At 45.8% G+C, this 26,021-nt stretch overlaps 1 protein-coding gene and 1 pseudogene across 7 annotated transcripts in view; one reads left to right on the top strand and one right to left on the bottom strand.

Annotated features, from left to right (window-relative positions):
- The window catches only part of SPIDR (scaffold protein involved in DNA repair), a 1,299,263-nt gene that overhangs the window by 483,705 nt on the left and 789,537 nt on the right, over positions 1-26,021 (bottom strand). The gene's annotated exons all lie outside the window — the stretch shown is intronic.
- On the top strand, positions 7,515-7,633 carry LOC134929918 (5S ribosomal RNA; annotated as a pseudogene).

The raw sequence follows: 26,021 nt of genomic DNA, 5'->3' as shown, positions 1-26,021 counted from the left end.
AATTTTTAATGAGATCAGACCCCACTACCCCATTTTTTATTTCCTACCGAAAATTCATAAGAGCTTAGACAACCCGCCCGGAAGACCAATTGTGGCGGGCATAGACTCACATCTAATTTGTCCGAATACGCTGATGTCTTTTTAAAACCATATGTAAAGGATCTCCCATTATACCTCAAAGATACGTCAATATTGAACCTTCTAAAAGATATTGAGTGGAAGGATTCATACATGTGGGTTACAATAGACGTTCAATCGCTCTACACGTGTATTGAGCATGAGGAGTAACAGCCTGCAAAGAATATCTGGATAATGACACCACATTAACAGCGAACCACAAAGATTGTATTTGTGACATCATGTATTTTATTCTCCATCATAATTATTTTAAGTTCTTGGATCAGTTTTACCTACAACAGTGCGGCACCGCTATGGGCACGATTTTTGCGCCCAGTTTTGCAAATCTTTTTATGGGTTGTTGGGAAAATAAGATTTTACTTACCGATAAATCTATTTCTCGTAGTCCGTAGTGGATGCTGGGGACTCCGTCAGGACCATGGGGATATAGCGGCTCCGCAGGAGACAGGGCACAATAATAAAAGCTTTAGGATCAGGTGGTGTGCACTGGCTCCTCCCCCTATGACCCTCCTCCAAGCCTCAGTTAGGATACTGTGCCCGGACGAGCGTGCATAATAAGGAAGGATATTGAATCCCGGGTAAGACTCATACCAGCCACACCAATCACACCGTACAACCTGTGATCTGAACCCAGTTAACAGTATGATAACAACGAAGGAGCCTCTGAAAAGATGGCTCACAACAAGAATAACCCGATTTTTGTAACAATAACTATGTACAAGTATTGCAGACAATCCGCACTTGGGATGGGCGCCCAGCATCCACTACGGACTACGAGAAATAGATTTATCGGTAAGTAAAATCTTATTTTCTCTGACGTCCTAGTGGATGCTGGGGACTCCGTCAGGACCATGGGGATTATACCAAAGCTCCCAAACGGGCGGGAGAGTGCGGATGACCCTGCAGCACCGAATGAGAGAACTCCATGTCCTCCTCAGCCAGGGTATCAAATTTGTAGAATTTAGCAAACGTGTTTTCCCCTGACCAAGTAACTTCTCAGCAAAGTTGTAAAGCCGAGACCCCTCGGGCAGTCGCCCAAGATGAGCCCCCTTCCTTTTGGAATGGGCTTTTACCGATTTTGGCTGTGGCAGGCCTGCCACAGAATGTGTAAACTGAATTGTATTACAAATCCAGCGAGCAATCGTCTGCTTAGAAGCAGGAGCACCCATCTTGTTGGGTGCATACAGGCTAAACAGCGAGTCAGATTTTCTGACTCCAGCCTTTCTGGAAACATATTTTTCAGGGCCCTGACAACGTCAAGTAACTTGGAGTCCTCCAAGTCCCTAGTACCCGCAGGTACCACAATAGGTTGGTTCATGTGAAAAACAGAAAACACCTTAAGGAGAAATTGAGGACGAGTCCTCAATTCTGCCCTGTCAGAATGAAAAATTAAGTAAGGGCTTTATATATGATAAAGCCGCCAATTCTGACATACGCCTGGCTGAAGCCAGGGCTAATAGCATCGTCACCTTCCATGTGAGATATTTTAAGTCCACAGTGGTGAGTGGTTCAAACCAATGTGACTTTAGGAAACTCAAAACAACATTGAGATCCCAAGGTGCCACTGGGGCACAAAAGGAGGCTGTATATGCAGTACCCCTTTTACAAACATCTGAACGTCAGGCACTAAAGCCAGTTCTTTCTGGAAGAAATTCGACAGGGCCGAAATTTGAACCTTAATGGACCCTAATTTTAGGCCCATAGACAGTCCTGTTTTCAGGAAATGTAGGAAACGACCCAGTTGGAATTCCTCTGTAGGGGCCTTCTTGGCCCCACACCACGCAACATATCTTCGCCAAATGCGGTGAAAATGTTTTGCGGTTACATCCTTCCTGTCTTCGACCAGGGTAGGGATGACTTCATCTGGAATGCCCTTTCAGGATCCGGCGTTCAATCGCCATGCCGTCAAACGCGGCCGCGGTAAGTCTTGGAACAGACAAGGCCCCTGCTGGAGCAGGTCCTTTCTTAAAGGTAGAGGCCACGGGTCTTCCGTGAACATCTCTTGAAGTTTCGGGTACCAAGTCCTTCTTGGCCAATCCGGAACCACGATTATCATTCTTACTCATCTCCCTCTTATGATTCTCAGTACTTTTTGTATGAGAGGCATAGGAGGGAACACATACTCTGACTGGTACATCCACAGTGTTACCAGAGCGTCCACCGCTATTGCCTGAGGGTCCCTTGACCTGGCGCAATATCTAGTTTTTTGTTCAGGCGGGACGCCATCATGTCCACCTTTGGTTTTTCACAACGGTTTACAATCATGTGGAAGACTTCCCGATGAAGTCCCCACTCTCCCGGGTGGAGGTCATGCCTGCTGAGGAAGTCTGCTTCCCAGTTTTCCACTCCCGGAATAAACACTGCTGAGAGTGTTATCACATGATTTTTCGCCCAGCGAAGAATCCTTGCAGTTTCTGCCATTTCCCTCCTGCTTCTTGTGCCGCCCTGTCTGTTTACGTGGGCGACTGCCGTGATGTTGTCCCACTGGATCAATACCGGCTGACCTTGAAGCAGAGGTCTTGCTAAGCTTAGAGCATTGTAAATTGCCCTTAGCTCCAGTATATTTATGTGGAGAGAAGTCTCCAGACTCGATCACACTCTCTGGAATTTTTTATTTTTTTTCCTTGTGTGACTGCTCCCCAGCCACTCAGGCTGGCATCCGTGGTCACCAGGACCCAGTCCTGAATGCCGAATCTGCGGCCCTTTCATAGATGAGCACTCTGCAGCCACCGCAGAAGAAACACCCTTGTCCTTGGAGACAGGGTTATCCGCTGATGCATCTGAAGATGCGATCCGGACCATTTTTCCAGCAGATCCTACGTAAAGGTTCTTGCGTGAAATCTACCGAATGGGATCGCTTTGTAAGAAACCACCATTTTTCACAGGATCCTTGTGCAATGATGCACTGATACTTTTCCTGGTTTTAGGAGGTTCCTGACTAGCTCGGATAACTCCCTGGCTTTCTTCTCCGGGAGAAAACATCCTTTTCTGGACTGTGTCCAGAATCATCCCTAGGAACAGTAGACGTGTCGTCGGAAAAAACTGCGATTTTGGAATATTTAGAATCCACTCGTGCTGTCGTAGAACTACTTAAGATAGTGCTACTCCGACCTCCAACTGTTCTCTGGACCTTGCCCTTATCAGGAAAGCGTCCATATTTCTTTTAAGAAGAATCATCATTTCGGCCATTACCTTGGTAAAGACCCAGGGTGCCGTGGACAATCCTAACGGCAGCGTCTGAACTGATAGTGACAGTTCTGTACCACGAACCTGAGGTACCCTTGGTGAGAAGGGCAAATTTGGACATGTAGGTAAGCGTCCCTGATATCCAGTGACACCATATCGTCCCCTTCTTCCTGGTTCGCTATCACTGCTCTGAGTGACTCCATCTTGATTTGAACGCTTGTATGTAAGTGTTCAAATATTTCAGATCTCACCTAGCCGTCTGGCTTCAGTACCACAATATAGTGTGGAATAATACCCCTTCCCTTGTTGTAGAAGGGGTACTTTGATTATCACCTGCTGGGAATACAGCCTGTGAATTGTTCCCAATACTGCCTCCCTGTCGGAGGGAGACGTTGGTAAAGCAGACTTCAGGAACTTGTGAGGGGGAGACGTCTCAAATTTCCAATGTACACCTGGGATACTACGTGTAGGATCCAGGAGTCCACTTGTGAGTGAGCCCACTGCGTGCTGAAACTCTTGAGATGACCCCCTACCGCACCTGAGTCCGCTTGTACGGCCCCAGCGTCGTGCTGCGGACTTGGCAGAAGCTGTGGAGGGCTTCTGTTCCTGGGAATGGGCTGCCTGCTGCAGTCTTCTTCCCTTTCCTCTACCCCTGGGCAGATATGACTGGCCCTTTTGCCCGCCTGCCCTTATGGGGACGAAAGGACTGAGACTGAAAAGACTGTGTCCTTTTCTGCTGAGATGTGACTTGGGGTAACAAAAGGTGGATTTTTCAGCTGTTGCCATGGCCACCAGGTCCGATGGAAGGCCCTTTATACGGCAATACTTCCATGTGCCGTCTGGAATCTGCATCACCTGACCACTGTCGTCTGGCAGATATGGACATCACATTTACTCTTGATGCCAGAATGCAAATATCCCTCTGCGCATCTCGCATATATAGAAATGCATCCTTAAAATGCTCTATAGTCAATAAAATCTTGTCCCTGTCAAGGGTATCAATATTTTCAGTCAGGAAATCCGACCAAGCCCCCTCAGCGCTGCACATCCAGGCTGAGGCGATTGCTGGTCGTAGTATAACACCAGTATATGTGTATATACTTTTAGGATATTTTTCAGCTTCCTATCAGCTGGCTCCTTGAGGGCTGCCGTATCTGGAGACGGTAACGCCACTTGTTTTTATAAGCGTGTGAGCGCCTTATTCACCCTAAGGTGTGTTTCCCAACTCGCCCTAACTTCTGGCGGGAAAGGGTATACCGCCAATAATTTTCTATCGGAGGAAACCCACGTATCATCACACACTTCATTTAATTTATCTGATTCAGGAAAAACTACAAGTAGTTTATTCACACCCTACATAATACCCTTATTTGTGGTACTTGTAGTATCAGAAATATGTAACACCTCCTTCATTGCCCTTAACATGAAACGTGTGGCCCTAAAGGAAAATACGTTTGTTTCTTCACCGTCGACACTGGAGTCAGTGTCCGTGTCTGTGTCTGTGTCGACCGACTGAGGTAAATGGGCGTTTTTACAAGCCCCTGACGGTGTCTGAGACGCCTGGACAGGTACTAATTTGTTTGCCGGCCGTCTCATGTCGTCAACCGACCTTGCAGCGTGTTGACATTATCACGTAATTCCTAAATAAGCCATCCATTCCAGTGTCGACTCCCTAGAGAGTGACATCACCAATACAGGCAATTTGCTCCGCCTCCTCACCAACATCGTCCTCCTACATGTCGACACACACGTACCGACACACAGCACACACACAGGGAATGCTCTGACAGAGGACAGGACCCCACTAGCCCTTTGGGGAGACAGAGGGAGAGTTTGCCAGCACACACCAAAAACGCTATAATTATACAGGGACAACCCCTTATACAAGTGTTTTCCCTTATAGCATTTTTATATATGTAATCATATCGCCAAATAAGTGCCCCCCCTCTCTGTTTTAACCCTGTTTCTGTAGTGCAGTGCAGGGGAGAGCCTGGGAGCCTTCCTCACAGCAGAGCTGAGCAGGAAAATGGCGCCGTGTGCTGAGGAGAATAGGCCCCGCCCCCTTTTCGGCGGGCTCTTCTCCCGGAGTTTGTGAGATCTGGCAGGGGTTAAATACATCCATATAGCCTCAAGGGCTATATGTGATGTATTTTAGCCATAAAAAGGTATTATACATTGCAGCCCAGGGCGCCCCCCCCAGCGCCCTGCACCCTCAGTGACAGTTGGTGACTGTTGGTGAAGTGTGCTGACAACAATGGCGCACAGCTGCAGTGCTGTGCGCTACCTTATGAAGACTGAAAGTCTTCTGCCGCCTGTTTCTAGACCTCTGGACCTCTTCAACTTCGGCATCTGCAAGGGGGGTCGGCGGCACGGCTCCGGGACGAACCCCAGGGTGAGACCTGTGTTCCGACTCCCTCTGGAGCTAATGGTGTCCAGTAGCCTAAGAAGCAAATCCATCCTGCACGCAGGTGAGTTTTCTTCTCTCCCCTAAGTCCCTCGTAGCAGTGAGCCTGTTGCCAGCAGGACTCACTGAAAATAAAAAACCTAACTTAAACTTTTATTCTAAGCAGCTCAGGAGAGCCACCTAGATTGCACCCTTCTCGTCGGGCACAAAAATCTAACTGAGGCTTGGAGGAGGGTCATAGGGGGAGGAGCCAGTGCACACCACCTGATCCTAAAGCTTTTATTATTGTGCCCTGTCTCCTGCGGAGCCGCTATATCCCCATGGTCCTGACGGAGTCCCCAGCATCCACTAGGACGTCAGAGAAAAGGTTTTTATTCATGACCATCGCGTTTTTAACAGCAATATCATTTTGTATCGGAGGTACATAGGATATTTTAATAATCTGGGATGGTGACATTGAATGTTTTAACCAATTTTTTTAAACACATCAGCACTAATACAATGAATCTTGCTTTTACATCTAACACGAGTAGAGAGCACATTGAGTTCCTGGATTTGGTTCTTACAGGAGAGAATGGAAGGATTACAACAAAGAATTTCGTTAAACAGGTGGACACCAATAGTTATCTCCACTACAAGAGCAATCATCTTAAAAGTTGGAAGAATAACATTCCATTCTCCCAATTCAGCAGAATTAAAAGAAATTGCAGTAAACCAGAGGACTGCCAGGTGCAGCTGGAAATGTACAGGGACAGATTCAAACAAAAGGAATATCCGGATACCATTCTGAAAGAAGCCATCACCAGAACCATTGAAGCTGAGAGATCCAAGCTGTTAGAATACAAATCAAGGGAGAAATCAAAAGACTCCACAGCATTCATAACAACCTTCAATCGGCACGAAAAATCCATCCGAGAATCTTTTAGAAACCATTGGAGGATCTTACTCATGGATCCTATCCTTAAAGAAATCCTCCCTCCTCGCCCTGAAATAATTTTGAAAAAATCACGGAACCTCAAGGACCTTCTAGCCCCAAGCATGCTGAAGACCAATCAAGAAAGGGACCACACATGGCCCAAATGTGTGGGTTCCTATAAATGCGGGCGATGCAATGTATGTAGATACTTACACCCCAATAGGAAGACCTTTACAGATGTGGAAAAGAAAAAGGAATACAAATCAAAGATTACATGAACTGCAATACCCAATCGGTCGTATAGCTCCTGGAATGTGATTGTGGCAAACAGTACATCGGGAAGACGAAGAGACCCTTGAAGATGAGGATACAAGAACGCGTGAGAAACATCAGGAACAAAGTGGAGAGCCATGCTGTCTCCAAACATTTCATTTCTACGCATAACTCCAATCCGGAGGCCCTGACTTTTAAAGCCATCGAACTGGTGAAATTAGGAGACAGTGGAGGGGATCTCGCCAATAAGTTGTCACGTCGTGAGATGTTATGGATATTCCAATTACAGACATTACAGTCGAAAGGATTTAACGACAATTACGAGATCGCTCCCTTTCTATGAAACATGGTACTAAATTCTTCGGTAACCTTTCATCAGCCTATTTTTGTTTGTTAACCCTCCCCCCTCTCCCCTTCCCTATCCATACCCAACACACACCACCAACAACCCCCCCTCCCACTCGCCATCCTTTCCCCACCACCACTATACTTGCCCCGTTTTTTTCACTTCACTCTGTCTCTCGTAAATAAACACACATTGGTTAAAAACTAAAGTTTATTTAGAATATTGGAGTGGTGACCTAAAAGGCACAACGTTGTTACAGTCAAACCACGCTGGAAATGCCCAAACACGTCCGATTTTGGAAGCCAAGCAGCGTCGGGCCTGATCAGTACCAGTAGGGGGGACCACCTGGGAAGATCAGGTACTGTATAGAACGGATTTGAATAGGGGCCTGAAAAAGGAACATACTCCGTGTGAATATAAATTTCACAAAGTCACATTGAACACATTTGCGATTAGTTACGTATTCATTTATTTCTCTATTAACACAGGGATATCTCATAACCACACCCACTATGTAAAATTAACCTTAATCACGCCCACCTTGGGATCACCTCTCTATATTTATATATTTATATCTTTTATATTTTTGTATACATATATATTAGGTCCTGCATACTTGCATATATGTGTATACATGATTAAGCTGTAAATTTCTCCCACTTCACCCCAAACCTAATATCTATACTATATATCCATAATTATGTAATGTCCGCAGTTCTATATCTCTATTTTTTAAAGTGTGCACAAAAGCATTATTTTTCATCATAACCTTTTTAGTCATCTTTCTTATTTGCATCCTTTAGCTAATTTATGATAAATTAGACTAGATGTTTATAAACAATGACATGTTCCTGATACTCTCATTTACCCTTTTTTTATATATTGAATCGTTACCATGGACACCAGGGTATCTGACAAGTATGTATGTCAGATGAACTACTAGAAAATGGCCGCCACAATCTGGGGATGTATGGACATAATCACACTGAAAATGGCCACTGCCGTATGGACATAACCAAGCCTGGTTTATCCCCCCGTGAACTGCAGCTACCAATAACAAGTAATGGACACAAGTGCAGAGGACCATCTGGAAGTACAGAATCGCTGCGGACGCATGCGCAATAAGAACCGGAAGTGGGGCGGAAGTGACGTGTCGCGTCCACCGTCACCGGAAGTGGGGCGGAAATTCTGCCTTTTCACTGTTTAAGTACTTTTAAAGTGTTTTTAACCTTGTGTATACTCGTTTTTGTATTAAGTCCCTAGTAAACTGCTATTCATTAACTTACACATTTGAGCAGTTTTGAAGCATATACCATGTAATTGCATCACATGACTCTCTGTGATGTCATAACCCTCCCACTATGTACTATGGCTATAAAAGGAAATAGTCTCATTCTGTCCCTACCCCTTGAAGAAGTCTCATCAGACGAAACGCGTTGTGTGACCTGTACCTACCTCATTCAAAGATAAGGAAAATTTTATTTGCTCTTACTGTAGTATATATTCATTTAGTGCTTTTAGTTCAGTTGTGTATATATTGTTGTCCCTATTTTTTATGTGTCTCTTTTATGTCAATTTTTATGGTAATAAATAGCTTTTTAACATCATTTTAACTGGCAATTTTTAATCTATTGACACCGTGGTCGCTACTAATCCCTCATCCCCTCCTTTTTCCTACATTAATTTCAGGGAATTACCACCCCTGTACTTTTTGAGGGAAACAGCTAACGTCTCATTAGCAGCATAAGGGAGTGTCGTATAGAATTGCCAATACACAACATATTTGTTTCATCTCACATGTGGCGCAGTATCAATCCTTGCTTTTATATATAAATATATATATATATATATATACATACATACATATATGTACACGTACACGCACACACACACACACACACACACACACACACACACACACACACACACACACACTGTGCTCTAAGAAAATGGACACTGCAATTAGATTATGTTTTATGCAACTTTACCAAGCCTACTTGGATTAGCGGGTTTGCAATGCTTTCACACTTGTACTATTCATTCATACAAATGGGTAACTCGTAGTATTAATCACATTCTCAATGTCACTTTGAAAGTGTTGATTAGAAAGTAAAAGCAAAAGTCTCATTGGTTGTTCTATATTTAAATTAAAGTGTGGCTCTTCTTTTATGAACCTTCCCATTGGATTAATACAACTGTCAAATTTAAGTTTGTTTAACCCTAAAATAAGAAACTTTTTATGACAACATTTGCAGAAAATAAATATCTCATACTGTAAAAAAAAAATTCATAAATTAGAGATATGTAAATATAGATTTCTGGACCAGAGCAGCTATTCAATAAATACTTTTGAGCTATGAAAGTTTTTTTAATTGAGTTTATTTATTCAGCATAAATAACATCTACAGCAAATAACAGAATAATAACGGTTGTAAAAAATTTCTTGAAAATGACATACATACAGTTAAATGTAAGCTATATACATTAACTTATAGCTTTAGTCAGTGGTTCCCAAACTCTTTTGAATCACGGTGCCCTAGAGTATCAGATATTTTTCTGCAGCTTCCCTAGGCCAAAAGTTTCTCATTGAGAAAATCAGGGGGGGTGGGGGGGGTGGGGTGGGGGGGATTAAGTAAATTGTGTTCATAGGTCAGCCTTCGATTCAGTGATGCGGTGAGAGACAGGATTCAATTTTGTTTGTCCACATATTTTATTATTGGAAGCCCAAGCACTTGTTTTGCCTATTACATTGACCATAAATCATCTGAATAGGTTCTGGGCCCCCAACCCGAGGCACATGTGCAAGTAACCCAGGGAACCACGGCATCCAGTTTGGGAACCACTGGTTAAGTACAAAAATATTGTTTTAGTGCTGAAGGGCAGCATTGTAACTGATAAAGAGTCCCCCATGCAAAAACTGACAAAGCATCTACCTTCCCAATGAGACAGAATTGCAAATGTGTTTGGCAGTGGTAACGCCTTTGATGGATTGGGCAAAGCAGAAAAAAGGAGATTTATGGTAAGACTTACCATGGTTAAATCTCTTTTTGCGAGGTGCACTGGATTCCACAGGGAATAACATCAGGGTGTAGAATTGGATCTTGATCCAAGGAACCAACAGGCTAAAGCTTTGACTGCTCCCAAGATGCACTGCACCGCCTCCTCTATATCCCCGCGTCATGGCACTGGAGCTCAGTTTTCTTACCCAGTCCAAAACAGTAGCAGGTAAAAGATACGGTAGATGTTAGCCACATACAGTAGAACCACATTCTCATGACAGGAGAAGGGACCAGCGGCTAATGCCATACAAACCCAAAGAAGTTAAGTGTGTCAGGGTGGGCGCCCTGTGGAATCAAGTGTACCTCGCAGAAAGAGATTTAACCATGGTAAGTTTTACCATGAATCTTATTTTCTGCAGCGGGGTACACTGGGATTCCACAGGGAATAACATCGGGGATGTCCTAAACCAGGCCCTCATGGGAGGGGATGCACTGTAGAAGGCACAAGAACCCGGCATCCAAAGGAGGCGGAGGTATCAAAGGCATAGAAAATGCTCACTGAGGACCACGTAGCCGCCTTGCACAATTGTTCAAGGGACGCACAACGGCGGGCCAACTAAGAAGGTCCAACAGACTGAGTAGAATGGGCCTTAATAGCAGTAGGAGCTGGAAGTCCAGCCTGCACATAAGCTTGTACAATCACATTTCTAATCCATCAGGCCAAGGTCTGCTTATTCGCAGGCCAGCCATTTTTGTGAAAACCAAAAAGGACAAAGAGAATCAGATCTCCTAAGGAAGGCGGTTCTCTTCACATAGATATGGAGAGCCTGTACCACATCCAAAGTCCGCTCTATGGGAGACAAATCAGGAGAGATAAAGGCCGGAACCACAATCTCTTGGTTAAGGTGGAAAGATGACACCACCTTAGGTAGATAACTAGGGTAAGTTCAAAGAACCGCACGGTCACGGTGAAAAATCAGAAAGGGTGATTGACAAGACAATGCACCCAAGTTTGAAACCCGTCTAGCAGAGGCAGTAGCCAGCAAAAATAAGACCTGAAACGTAAGCTATTTAAGGTCCACAGACTCAAGAGGCTCAAACGAAGACTCTTGCAGGGCATTCAGAACAACAGACAAATCCCATGGAGCCACAGGAGGAACAAAGGGAGGTTGAATCCTGAAAACACCCTGGCTGAAAGTGTGAATGTCAGGAAGAGACGCAATCTTTCGCTGACACCAAACCGACAAGGCAGATATATTAACCTTGAGTCCAGGCCCTGTTGCAGAAAAGCCAAAAGTTTGGCAGTACTGAACTTGTATACATCGTAATTCTTAGCCGCACACCAGGTGAAGTATGAATTCCAGACCCAATAATAAATCCAAGCCAAAGCTGGTTTACGGGCTTTCAACTCAGTTTGAATGACCGCCTCAGAAAATTCTTTGGCCCTCAGAAGTGAAGCTTCAAGAGCCACACCGTCAAAGCCAGCCGGGCTAGATCCTGGAAGACACAAGGGCCCTGAACGGGGAGGTCTGGGCATTGCGGAAGAAGAGGGCGCTCTATCGAGAGACCCTGCAGGTCTGAGAACCAATGCCGTCTGGGCCATGCTGGAGTGATTGGAAGTAGTAATCCTCCTTCTTACTTGAACTTCCCTATTACCCTGGGCAGGAGTGACACCGGAGGGAACACGTACGGCAGTCGAAAGTTCCATGGAATTGCCAGTGCATCCACGAACGCTGCTTCAGGATCTCTTGTTCTTGCTCCAAAGACCGGAACCCGGTGATTGTGTCGAGACACCATCAGGTCTACATCTGGTAGGCCCCACTTGTCGACTAGGAGTTGAAATACTTTTGGATGAAGGCTCCACTCTCCGGCGTGCATGTCCTGACGACTGAGAAAGTTCGCATCCCAGTTGAGGACCCCCGGAATGAACACTGCCGATATGGCTGGAAGATGACGTTTCGCCCATTGAAGAATCTTTGACACTTCCAACACTGCCATTCAGCTTTGCGTGCCGCCTTGACGATTACTGTACGCCACCGTGGTGGCATTGTCCGACTGTACTTGAACAGGCCTGTTCTGTACCAGAGGCAGGGCAAGTTTCAGAGCATTAAACACTGCCCACAACTCCAGAATATTTATCGGGAGGAGAGACTCCTCCCTGGTCCACCGACCCTGAAGAAGTTGCTCCAACACCACGCCCCAACACCGCAGACTGGCATCACCTCAGTGACAGACGAACCTCTGGAGTCAAGGAGGTCATGTGAGATCTGATCCGGTGAGGCAGGCCATCCCACCTGGCAAGGATTAGCTTCTGCAGAGGGCGAGAGTGAAATTGAGCGTACGCTACCATGTCAAAAGCCTATACCATGAGGCCTAGTTCATGCATCGCCGAGTGTATAGACATTTGTGGGCGAGAGAGGAAGCATCTTATCCTGTCCTGGAGCTTCAGGACCTTCTCTGGAGACCAGAACAAACGTTGGTTGTGTGTGTCCAGTAATGTCCCCAGGTTCACCATGCTCTGAGCAGGGACCAGTGAGGATTTCTTCCAATTGATGAGCCACCCGTGTGCTTGTAGGAATTGGACCACCAGTTCCAGGTGACGTGTGAGAACCTCTGGGGAGTACGCCAGGATCAGCAAGTCGTCCAGATACAACAGGATTCTGGTACCTTGCCGAAGGAGAATGGCCGTCATGACTGCCATGACCTTGGTGAAGATCTGAGGAGCTGTAGTCAGTCCAAAAGGCAAGGCTTGGAATGATAATGTAGGTTGCCAATAGCAAACTGCAGATACTGCTGATGTGATATGGCAATAGGTATGGGTAGGTAAGCATCCTGTATGTCCAGGGATACCATATAATCTTTGGGCTCCAAACACAGAACAATAGAGCGAAGAGTTTCCACACAGAACTTGGAAACGTTCACAAATTTGTTCAAAGATTTGAGGTTGAGAATGGGCCGGGAGGATCCATTCGGCTTCAAGACTAAGAACAGTGTTGAATAGTACCCCCTGCCTCTCTGAGACAGAGGCACTGGCACTATCACTCCCGTGTCCAGGAGTGATTGCACCACCAAACGTAGAGTCTTTTCCTTTAACGGATCCTAATGGATAACTGTCAAGCAAAACCTGTGAGGGGGACGTGTCTTGAAAGAGATGGTGTATCCGCGAGTGACAACTTCCCTCACCCAGGCATCTGAAGTGGTCTGTAACCATACCTGGGTGAACCGCAGAAGTCGGACTCCCACCCTGGGATCCCCCAGGGGGAGGCCAGACCTATCATGCAGCAGGCTTGTCTGGTTTGGAAGCCAGCTGACTGGGCAGCCCAAGAACGTTTAAGCTTGGGCTTAGAGGTTTTGGAAGTGCGAGCCTGTTTCAGGTACGTCTGACCCTTTGCTTTACTTGGAGGTCGAAAGGAACGAAAGGAGGTACTTTTAGCCTTCGTAGCCGAAGGATTAGTACTTGGTAAACATGCGGTTTTAGCAGACGCTAAATCAGCAACAATCTTGTTCAAATCTTCCTTGAATAGGATGTCTCCCTTAAAAGGGATCACCTCCAAGGTCATTTTAGAGTTCAGTTCTACCGACCAGGACCACAACCACAGAATCCGGCGAGCCAAAATGGACTTAGTAGACGCTTTGGCCGCCAAAACACCGGCATCAGAGGCCGCCTCCTGAATGTAATGAGAGGCTGTGGTAATATATGAAAGACACTGTCTGGCATTATCAGAAAAATCTAGAGGTGGATCTGCTTCAACAGCTTGAACCCAGGCTTCAATACCCTTTCCAGCCCAAGAAGCAGCTATAGTGGGTCTATGTACAGCACCCGCAAAAGTGTGACTTCAAGCAACCCTCCACGCGCATATCCGTTGGTTCTTTCAGAGAAGTAATGGTAGTGACAGGCAGAGTAGAAGACACCACAAGACGTGCTACATGTGAGTCCACCGGTGGTGGTGTTCCCAATTCTTACATAACTCTGCAGAGAGGGGATAATGAGCTAGCTTCTTTTTATACAGGGAGAATTTCTTCCCTGGAAACTCCCAGGATTCCTGACGTATGTCAACCAAATGGTCAGAATGTGGCAAAAATAATTTAGTAACCTACTGACGTTTAAACTTATCAGGTTTCTTAGAGGTATCTGGAGGATCAGTTTCATCCTCAATCTGAAGAATCAGTTTGATAGCCTCCAATAGGTCAGGAACATCAACCTGCGTTATAGATTCCTCATCAGAAGCATCTGCATCAGTGTCTGATGGGTCAGTATATACCCCATCTTCATCGGATGAAGTATCCGAAACATGTGTGGATTGTGAAGAAGAAATGGATCGCTTAGATAACACCTTGGTCCTAGGAGGGCGAGGGTTAGGCTTTTGTTTAACCAAAGACTGATTTAATTGCTGTAACTGAGTAGACAGAGTTTCCGCCCAAGGCGGATTAACTACAGGGACAATATGTGGCTGTAATGGCACGGGAGGTCCCACAGGGGGCGTAAATCTCGTTACTAGCCTAGTCAGTAAATTAGAAAAAGCAGCCCAAGGTGGGTCTTGGTGTGCCACAGGTGCTGCAGACTAACTGAGGGGTACAGAACCCCCCCCCCCCCCCCCCCGTTACCTGGACCCTCAGTTGGAATATTTTATTTTCCTCAGATAAATCTGCAGCGTCAGCACTGCATGATGCAGGATCAACCCCAGATCTCCCGTCCTGTGTAGCAGACATTATATGGAAACATAGCCTTAGAGAGTAGCAGTACAATATAGCAGACACAGTACCTGACAAAAAAACGCCTATGGAGTGTGACTGCCAATGCAGAACACAAACAGAGAATTTAAGTGGTATATGGTGACTGAAAAATACAAAAAACAAACATTATATATATATGTATATATACATACATATATATATATATATATATATATATATATATATATACACACATACATATTTATATATACACACATACATACATACATACATACTTACTTATATATATAACCCTGACACGCACTTAGCCCCCTCAGGGTACATAACATAGTGGTAGCAAGACATGATACACGGAATGGAAACCACACGCAGCTATACATGTACAATGCAAAAATTATATTACACACAACAATAAGACTGCACTGGACTAGTAACACTACATAAAACTATGTAAGTATACAGATATAGCAATGCACAGTAAACACTGGATGTATATCACAGAATACTTGTACTAAATATTCCTGTAATTATGCACTTGTTCTTAACTAACACTGTCTAAACGACATGTAGAATACTTACAGTAAGTGTCCTGTAAATGCACAGTGCTGATGAGGCAGGCGGCTTTACAGAGGAGACAGTGCCCAGCAGTCCCAGAATCAGCGCAGCTCTGTGTAATAGCGCCCAAACGCTGACAGGAAGTGAGGGAGAGGGAGAGAGAGAGAGAGAGAGAGAGAGATGCAGCCCCAGGACGGGAACATCTGCTGTAGATGGCGCCTAGAGCTGGGGCAGGGGCTACAGGTCAGCGGCTTATCCCCTCTGCTGGGCTTCACCACCGGGTACTATGGATCCTGTAATAAACGGATTTTAGTAAAACCGACCTGTGCTCCTTGCCCTGGTGGATCTAGTCGGGTACCTGTACGGCCATTGTCCACGCCAGCGGCGCAGTCCGTCTCCTGGGACCGCGTCCAGTTCGCGATTTCGGCGGGATTCACCTGGGGGAAACTCTTACCTCCTCCCTATTGTGCGGCCATGCGATCCAGGAGAGCAGCGGCGGTATGTGTGCCTGATGAGACCGGAGCGCCTCCGCTGTAAGTACCCGGCAACCAGGGCGCAGGAGTATACAGCGTCGCTGCGGGAGGTGAAGGAGCCGCAGCACGATATGTGAGTATGACATATAGCATCTTGTGCCTGCACCCTTGAAGTCTTCTTTCTTCTCAGAAAAGCTCTTTTCAGGGCTGCCTAACGCAACCCTCCCTGTTAGCTGCTTGCACTGCAGGCACCAACTTACAAACTGAGCTCCAGTGCCTGGAGGCGGGGATATAGAGGAGGCGGTGCAGTGCATCTTTGGAACAGTCAAAGCTTTAGCCTGTTGGTGCTTCGGATCAATATACAACTCTACACCCCAATGTTATTCCCTATGGAATCCCAGTGTACCCTGCTGCAGAAAACACCTTATACTGTTCTTTTATTAAAATATTCCTCTGGGATATTTAAGATGGAAAGAATTTAACATCTGCATGATCTTTTCACAATGTTCAAGCTCTTTTGCTGCAGTGTCAGCTATAGCTGCATCGGGTCTAGAACACACCTGTTTTTGGTAATTTTAAATATGGTTTGGGTGGGATAAAATAGTTAGACAGCGACTCATTCTAAAACTCAGGAGGAAATCATCAAACCTGCAAGTGGAGGTGTTGCCCATAGCTATCTCCTAGCTGATTCTAGCGGTCCTTTATCTAGTACAGTATATAAAATGATAGCTAGAATCTGATAAGTTACTATGGGCAATACCTCCACTTGTACCCTTTAGAAGCATTGATACATCTTCCCTTCAGTGACTGACTAATGTTGTGCCATGCACAGCAGAAAGACAGCCTAAAAGTCCAAGCATGCACTGTGTTGTAAAAAGCCATCACAAATGTAGGCCATGTACACACTATGCTGTTGCAAGCAGTGTAACACTAAAACACAGCCTGACTGGTGGATAGCTCCCCATCCATTATCCAGAGTACCATTCAATGAAAGCGCCAGAACTACTTTAGCTGTTACAGCTAGAACTTTTTCTAGAGATCAGCATATTAAGAGAGCAGTACCCTGGGAGTACTTATGTCACCACTACCATTACAGGTCCTGGGTCTATGCCATAATGTCACCAGATATTTGGAATCCGCATTATAATGACATCACAGATAGGAGGACATGCACTGAAAAACCACCATGACTATGGAGATGTGAATTGTAAAGCTCTAATGGATATGGGGGGGGTGTACCAAATGGTCAACACAGATGTGAGAAAGTGCACCAAATTGTGTGTTCTCTATTGATTAGACTGGTCGCAGGATCGTATATGGGTTACCTAAATAATTATTATATTGTATTGAATATGGATCACTAGTATTATCTGTATATGGTAACTAGAATATTTACATCACTAAATTCTTTAATAGTATTAAACAAAGTTCACAAGACTGCTCGCTGCCTTGCCCAGAAGTCACTGGAATGCTCTCTGCTTGGACTTTTGTCACTAGACTTGTATTTGCACTGCAGACACCACTAGAATGCTCTCTGCATTGTACCGAGATTATTAGAATTGTATATGCATTCCACAGAGGTAACTAAGGTGCGAGCAGTGTAGTTGCACAGGACCCTGGCAGTGGCACTGTTGCTGCCCCCTACATCTGGCTAGCAGTGTGCCACTCCAGGCAGTATTGCTGCTGCAGTGCCACTCAAAGCATACTTTAGACACTCCTAGCACGCACCCTGCAGCCTGTACAACTGCCTGGCGCATCCTGAGGACGCTCCGGGCAGTGCTGCACTTCCCACTGCTCTCAGCCAGGTGCGACATCATGATGTCATGCACTCAGGGGGAGGGGCCAGCACAGGGCACACTACTGCCCACTAGCAGCGCTGACTACAATGCTCTCTGTATGATACAGGAGTCACTATAATGCTCACTGCTTTGCATAATGGTCAATAGATTAGAGTCTCAATAGTATTCTGGTCATAAGGGAGCTCAGTATATTTATCTGTAACTCTTGAAATGTTAATTTGACATATTCTATTGGCTAAGACAACACCCACGTTTCTAACCTGGCATTAGGCACAATGTATATGTGGACATAGTATATATTTGATTACTGGTAGGCACAATGTATCTTTAACACTGTTCTGCATTGTGTATATGTGAGCACTGGTGTTAGGCGCATGGGCATTGCTGAGTATGGTTAGATGTGGGTGATGCTAGGCACAATAAGTGTGCAGTCACAGCTGAGTACAGCCAGTAAGCACAGTGATAAGAGGAATATAAAAATTAGTCACACACCATACACAGCAATAAAAATGTAACACGTTACATCAGCCCAAGACTAAACACAGGCACCTTCCTTCCATTCTTTTCTCTCTACTACACATCACGGTTGATTGTTAATAGATCGTGACAGCATTAACCACTTATAAAAGGTAAATGATGTTGTAACTGGCTGTTTTTCTAATTCAATAACATAGCCATACAGATAGACATGGGCCAGGTTGCTGGACATCTAGGCCTTTATCACATGCCTAGAGAGGAAGCCAGCTACCCCTGAAGTGTTTAACCATAGCTAAAACCATTTGCAGGTACTGTAGAAGGATAAACACGCAGAAGGATAAGCAAGAGAAGTTTGTAGGTAAAGGAGTGTTGGATTGAAAGTTGTGTGTTCTAGTCTGGTGCAGGTTTTCTAGATCAAACTTGTTACAGTATACCATTTCTTACTACGTTAGGAAAACCCTGTAAGATAGCATGCAACGAGGAACATTGGTCCTTTATATCATCACAATCACATTGTAGTGAAAGTTTCTTTTTCATCAAAGAAGCTAAAATGAAGGAAGCATTCTCCCAAGTCACATATAAAAAAAAGAAAAAAACATCCCAAGACGACTTGCACAGAGCAGCTGGATGTATTCCTCCTTTTGCAAAAAAAAAAAGAAAAAGAAAAATAGTAAACAATGCAAACAGTTGGAAGACATTATCATGTTTTTAGCTTGCAGCTATTAAATGGAACATACAACAAGAGGAATGTTACTGACTGTAGACCAATCCTGCTGTCTCCTGGCTGCATCCGATTCTTATGGCATTTAAACAACTATCCTTGTTTGGAAAGGAAAATTCCACTGTCAATAACAAAGCTGTAGTTATATTATACAATAAAAGCAGAAAATGACTATCCAGTCACCAAGATCACTTATTATGCAGGTCTTATATACTGATATCACGACATTTCACGTTAACATATCATTCATTTTCAAAAACCATTTAACTCTTGTAGTTCCATCTTCCCACTATACTATGTTCAACATTACAGTCCAATTCAATGTTCTGCTGAAGATAAACAGAGCAGTAGCTAAAGGTTAAATTGCATACTCTGTGTTCACCAAGTCTTAATCACAGTGTAGTATGTTCTGTGTCCAAAGTCTAACAGCCTAGGGGACATTATAATGGGGACAAATCATTAACAGACAAATCTAAAATGATGCATTCTGGTGTCAAACTCTAAAGCTAAAATACAAGTCCATATGTTAAAATGTTCCATCACCAAAAATGTTACGTAAACGTGTGGTTCCCATATGAGTGTGTATGAATGAATATTCCTTTTGTATCCCACACTTAAAGAGATAACCAGAAAATCTCAAGACTCCAGACAAACACATCTCTACAGTACAAACAGATGTGATGTTGAACTATTATTCCTTATCACTGTCTATTACAGAAATAAGAAAAATAATTTGGGGGAAATTTATAAATCTTCTCTTGATGGGACAGTACCTTTAATAAGAGCCGGGACAGATGGGGAGTAAGCGCAACCACTTTACTGACAGATTCACACACACGTGCGCATTCAGTCCACAAATAAGATCATATTGCCTGCTGGGGAGGAATCGGAAGATCCCTTTCTGATGCAAAACTTTAAAAAAAAAACAAATTTAAAAAAAGGTAACCGATGGACTGTGATGACTCGCTAACAGTATGATACAAAAAAATATACATGTATGTCCTATTACTAATTCTGTAGGACACCATAAAATATCCCTAAACATTAGTTAAAAGTAAACTACTTTATCAATTTGCTAGGTTCCCTAAATCTTTAATACTTAAGGAAAAGTGATTTTGAAGTAAAGGATCTATAACAAAAATCCACACACAAAAGACATAACATCCAGGAGGAAAATTAGCATGCAAATTACAGGACTTTCTGCCAAAGGAAAGCAGAGGCAGACAGTAAATACAATTAAGCTGCCAAGAAGTAATTAAACACATGTTTACAATAGAAGTGTTCTGATCACTGTCATATGTGGGTTGATGAAAAAAAAAAATTCCTTGCAGTAGTAATGCCTATTCTAACAAAACTCCCTGGGGAAATGGCATCTATATAATAATCAGCTAAGGTCTGTCCCATCTCTGACACTCGAGAACGGCTCTCAGTGTAGGGATAGTTTAGACCAGCCAGAGAGGACGAAAGACCACTCTGCACCTGGAACAGGTAAAGTATACATCATGGATGAGGTTGATAAGAGGCAGGATGAAGCAGGTCAGAGGCAGGTAGGGGCCTAGAGGAGGGAGTCTGAGGTGACAAGGCATATGATGAGTATCTGTACTGCTGCATAATAAAGTCATTATTATTCTAACACAACTACAGCAGCGAAAAAATAAGAATTTACTCACCGGTAATTCTATTTCTCGTAGTCCGTAGTGGATGCTGGGAACTCCGTAAGGACCATGGGGAATAGACGGGCTCCGCAGGAGACTGGGCACTCTAAGAAAGAATTAGGACTACTGGTGTGCACTGGCTCCTCCCTCTATGCCCCTCCTCCAGACCTCAGTTAGGGAAACGGTGCCCGGAAGAGCTGACACTACAAGGAAAGGATTTGGAATCCCGGGTAAGACTCATACCAGCCACATCAATCACACCGTACAACTCGTGATAACTATACCCAGTTAACAGTATGAATAACAACTGAGCCTCACTGAACAGATGGCTCATAACAATAACCCTTTAGTTAAGCAATAACTATATACAAGTATTGCAGACAATCCGCACTTGGGATGGGCGCCCAGCATCCACTACGGACTACGAGAAATAGAATTACCGGTGAGTAAGTTCTTATTTTCTCTGACGTCCTAGTGGATGCTGGGAACTCCGTAAGGACCATGGGGATTATACCAAAGCTCCCAAACGGGCGGGAGAGTGCGGATGACTCTGCAGCACCGAATGAGCAAACTCAAGGTCCTCCTCGGCCAGGGTATCAAACTTGTAGAATTTTGCAAACGTGTTTGATCCTGACCAGGTAGCAGCTCGGCAAAGTTGTAAAGCCGAGACCCCTCGGGCAGCCGCCCAAGAAGAGCCCACCTTCCTCGTGGAATGGGCTTTTACTGATTTAGGATGCGGCAGTCCAGCCGCAGAATGTGCAAGTTGAATCGTGGAGCAGATCCAGCGAGCAATAGTCTGCTTAGAGGCAGGAGCACCCAGCTTGTTGGGTGCATGCAGGATAAACAGCGAGTCAGTCTTTCTGACTCTAGCCGTCCTGGAAACATAGATTTTCAGGGCCCGGACTACATCCAGCAACTTGGAAGCCACCAAGTCCCGAGTAGCCGCAGGCACCACAATAGGTTGGTTCAAATGAAACGCTGATACCACCTTAGGGAGAAATTGGGGACGAGTCCTCAATTCTGCTCTGTCCATATGGAAGATCAGATAGGGGCTTTTACAGGACAAAGCCGCCAATTCTGACACCCGCCTAGCCGAAGCCAAGGCCAAAAGCATGACCACTTTCCACGTGAGATATTTTAATTCCACGGTCTGAAGTGGCTCAAACCAATGTGATTTTAGGAAATCCAACACAACGTTGAGATCCCAAGGTGCCACTGGGGGCACAAAAGGGGGCTGAATATGCAGCACTCCCTTAACAAACGTCTGAACTTCAGGCAGTGAAGCCAGTTCTTTTTGAAAGAAAATAGACAGGGCCGAAATCTGGACTTTAATGGATCCCAATTTTAGGCCCATAGTCACTCCTGACTGTAGGAAGTGCAGAAATCGACCCAGCTGAAATTCTTCTGTGGTGGCCTTCATAGCCTCACACCAAGCAACATATTTTCGCCATATGCGGTGATAATGTTTTGCTGTCACATCCTTCCTAGCTTTTATCAGCGTAGGAATGACTTCAACCGGAATGCCCTTTTCCATCAGGATCCGGCGTTCAACCGCCATGCCGTCAAGCGCAGCCGCGGTAAGTCTTGAAACAGACAGGGCCCCTGCTGTAGCAGGTCCTGTCTGAGAGGCAGAGGCCAAGGGTCCTCTGAGATAATTTCTTGTAGTTCCGGGTACCAACACCTTCTTGGCCAATCCGGAACGATGAGTATAGTTCTTACTCCTCTCTTTCTTATTATCCTCAGCACCTTTGGTATGAGAGGAAGAGGAGGGAACACATAAACCGACTGGTACACCCACTGTGTCACTAGAGCGTCCACAGCTATCGCCTGAGGGTCCCTTGACCTGGCGCAATATCTTTTTAGCTTTTTGTTGAGGCGGGACGCCATCATGTCCACCTGTGGCCTTTCCCAACGATTTACAATCAGCTGGTAGACTTCTGGATGAAGTCCCCACTCTCCCGGGTGGAGGTCGTGCCTGCTGAGGAAGTCTGCTTCCCAGTTGTCCACTCCCGGAATGAGCACTGCTGACAGTGCTATCACATGATTTTCCGCCCATCGGAGAATCCTTGTGGCTTCTGCCATCGCCATCCTGCTTCTTGTGCCGCCCTGTCGGTTTACATGGGCGACCGCCGTGATGTTGTCTGACTGAATCAGCACCGGCTGGTTTTGAAGCAGGGGTCTTGCCTGACTTAGGGCATTGTAAATGGCCCTTAGTTCCAGAATATTTATGTGTAGGGAAGCCTCCTGACTCGACCATAGAGTGACTGCCCCCCAACCTCGGAGGCTTGCATCCGTGGTCACCAGGACCCAGTCCTGTATGCCGAATCTGTGGCCCTCGAGAAGATGAGCACTCTGCAGCCACCACAGCAGAGACACCCTGGCCCTCGGGGACAGGGTGATCAGCCGATGCATCTGAAGATGCAATCCGGACCACTTGTCTAACAGATCCCACTGAAAGATCCTTGCATGGAACCTGCCGAATGGAATTGCCTCGTAAGAAGCTACCATCTTTCCCAGGACTTGCGTGCAGTGATGCACCAACACCTGTTTTGGTTTCAGGAGGTCTCTGACCAGAGATGACAACTCCTTGGCCTTCTCCTCCGGGAGAAACACCTTCTTCTGTTCTGTGTCCAGAATCATACCCAGGAACAGCAGACGCGTCGTAGGAACCAGCTGCGACTTTGGAATATTCAGAATCCAGCCGTGCTGTTTTAGCACTTCCTGAGATAGTGCTACTCCGACCAACAACTGCTCCCTGGACCTCGCCTTTATAAGGAGATCGTCCAAGTACGGGATAATTATAACTCCCTTCTTTCGAAGGAGTATCATCATTTCGGCCATTACTTTGGTAAATACCCTCGGTGCCGTGGACAGACCAAACGGCAACGTCTGGAATTGGTAATGGCAGTCCTGTACCACAAAACGGAGGTACACCTGGTGAGGTGGGTAAATGGGGACATGTAGGTAAGCATTCTTGATGTCCAGTGATACCATGTAATCCCCCTCTTCCAGGCTTGCAATAACCGCCCTGAGCGATTCCATTTTGAACTTGAACTTCCTTATATAAGTGTTCAAGGATTTCAAATTTAGAATGGGTCTCACCGAACCGTCTGGTTTCGGTACCACAAACATTGTGGAATAGTAACCCCGTCCCTATTGAAGGAGGGGAACTTTTATTATCACCTGCTGGAGGTACAGCTTGTGAATTGCCGCCAGCACTACCTCCCTGTCCTGGGCAGTAGCTGGCAAGGCTGATTTGAGGTAACGGCGAGGGGGAGACGTCTCGAATTCCAGCTTGTATCCCTGAGATACCACTTGTAGAACCCAGGGATCCACCTGTGAGCGAACCCACTGGTCGCTGAAGTTCCGGAGACAGGCCCCCACCGCACCTGGCTCCAGCAGTGGAGCCCCAGCGTCATGCGGTGGATTTAGTGGAAGCAGGGGAGGATTTTTGTTCTTGGGAACTGGCTGTATGGTGCAGCTTTTTCCCTCTACCCCTGCCTCTGGGCAGAAAGGACGCGCCTTTAACCCGCTTGCCTTTCTGGGGCCGAAAGGACTGTACCTGATAATACGGTGCTTTCTTAGGCTGTGAGGGAACCTGAGGTAAAAATGTCGACTTCCCAGCTGTTGCTGTGGAAACGAGGTCCGAGAGACCATCCCCAAACAATTCCTCACCCTTGTAAGGCAAAACCTCCATGTGCCTTTTAGAATCCGCATCACCTGTCCACTGCCGAGTCCATAATACTCTCCTGGCAGAAATGGACATTGCATTAATTCTAGATGCCAGCCGGCAAATATCCCTCTGTGCATCTCTCATATATAAGACTACGTCTTTAATATGCTCTATGGTTGGCAATATAGTGTCCCTGTCAAGGGAATCAATGTTATCAGACAGGGAATCAGACCACGTTGCTGCAGCACTGCACATCCATGCTGAAGCAATAGCAGGTCTCAGTATAGTACCTGAGTGTGTATATACAGACTTCAGGATAGCCTCCTGCTTTCTATCCGCAGGCTCCTTTAAGGCGGCCGTATCCTGAGACGGCAGTGCCACCTTTTTTGACAAGCGTGTGAGCGCTTTATCCACCCTAGGGGATGTCTCCCAACGTAACCTGTCCTCTGGCGGGAAAGGGTACGCCATCAGTAACTTTTTAGAAATCACTAGTTTCTTATCAGGGGAAGCCCACGCTTCTTCACACACTTCATTCAACTCATCTGATGGGGGAAAAACCACTGGTTGCTTTTTCTCCCCAAACAGAATACCCTTTTTAGTGGTACCTGGGTTAATGTCAGAAATGTGCAACACATTTTTCATTGCCGTAATCATGCAACGGATGGCCCTAGTGGAATGTACATTAGTCTCGTCCTCGTCGACACTGGAGTCAGACTCCGTGTCGACATCTGTGTCTGCCATCTGAGGTAGCGGGCGTTTTTGAGCCCCTGATGGCCTTTGAGACGCCTGGGCAGGCACTGGCTGAGAAGCCGGCTGTCCCACAGCTGTTATGTCATTGAACCTTTTATGTAAGGAGTTAAAACTGTCGTGTAAAACCTTCCACATATCCATCCACTCTGGTGTCGACCCCGCAGGGGGTGACATCACATTTATCGGCACCTGCTCCGCCTCCACACAAGCCTCCTCATCAAACATGTCGACACAGCCGTACCGACACACCGCACACACACAGGGAATGCTCTGACTGAGGACAGGACCCCACAAAGTCCTTTGGGGAGACAGAGAGAGAGTATGCCAGCACACACCACAGCGCTATATAAACAGGGATTTACACTATTACAGAAAGTGATTTTCCCTATAGCAGCTATACAATACAGTTTTGCGCCTAAATTTAGTGCCCCCCCCTCTCTTTTTTACCCTTTGAGCCTGGAAACTGCAGGGGAGAGCCTGGGGAGCTGTCTTCCAGCGGAGCTGTGAAGAGGAAATGGCGCCAGTGTGCTGAGGGAGATAGCCCCGCCCCCTTCTCGGCGGGCTTATCCCGCTCTTTATATTTATATTATGGCGGGGGATTTTTGCACATATAAAGTTTATTAGACTATATTATGTGCTGTTCGCCATGTAAGGTACTCTAATTGCAGCCCAGGGCGCCCCCCCAGCGCCCTGCACCCATCAGTGACCGGAGTATGTGGTGTGCATAGGGAGCAATGGCGCACAGCTGCAGTGCTGTGCGCTACCTTAATGAAGACCGGAGTCTTCAGCCGCCGATTTCCAGGACGTTCTTCTTGCTTCTGGCTCTGCAAGGGGGACGGCGGCGCGGCTCCGGGACCGGACGACCGAGGCTGGGCCTGTGTTCGATCCCTCTGGAGCTAATGGTGTCCAGTAGTCTAGAAGCCCAAGCTAGCTGCAAGCAGGTAGGTTCGCTTCTCTCCCC

Source organism: Pseudophryne corroboree, chromosome 5 (assembly GCF_028390025.1).
Source record: "Pseudophryne corroboree isolate aPseCor3 chromosome 5, aPseCor3.hap2, whole genome shotgun sequence".
Taxonomy (NCBI): Eukaryota; Metazoa; Chordata; class Amphibia; order Anura; family Myobatrachidae; genus Pseudophryne; species Pseudophryne corroboree.
This window is presented reverse-complemented; position numbering and strand designations above follow the sequence as displayed.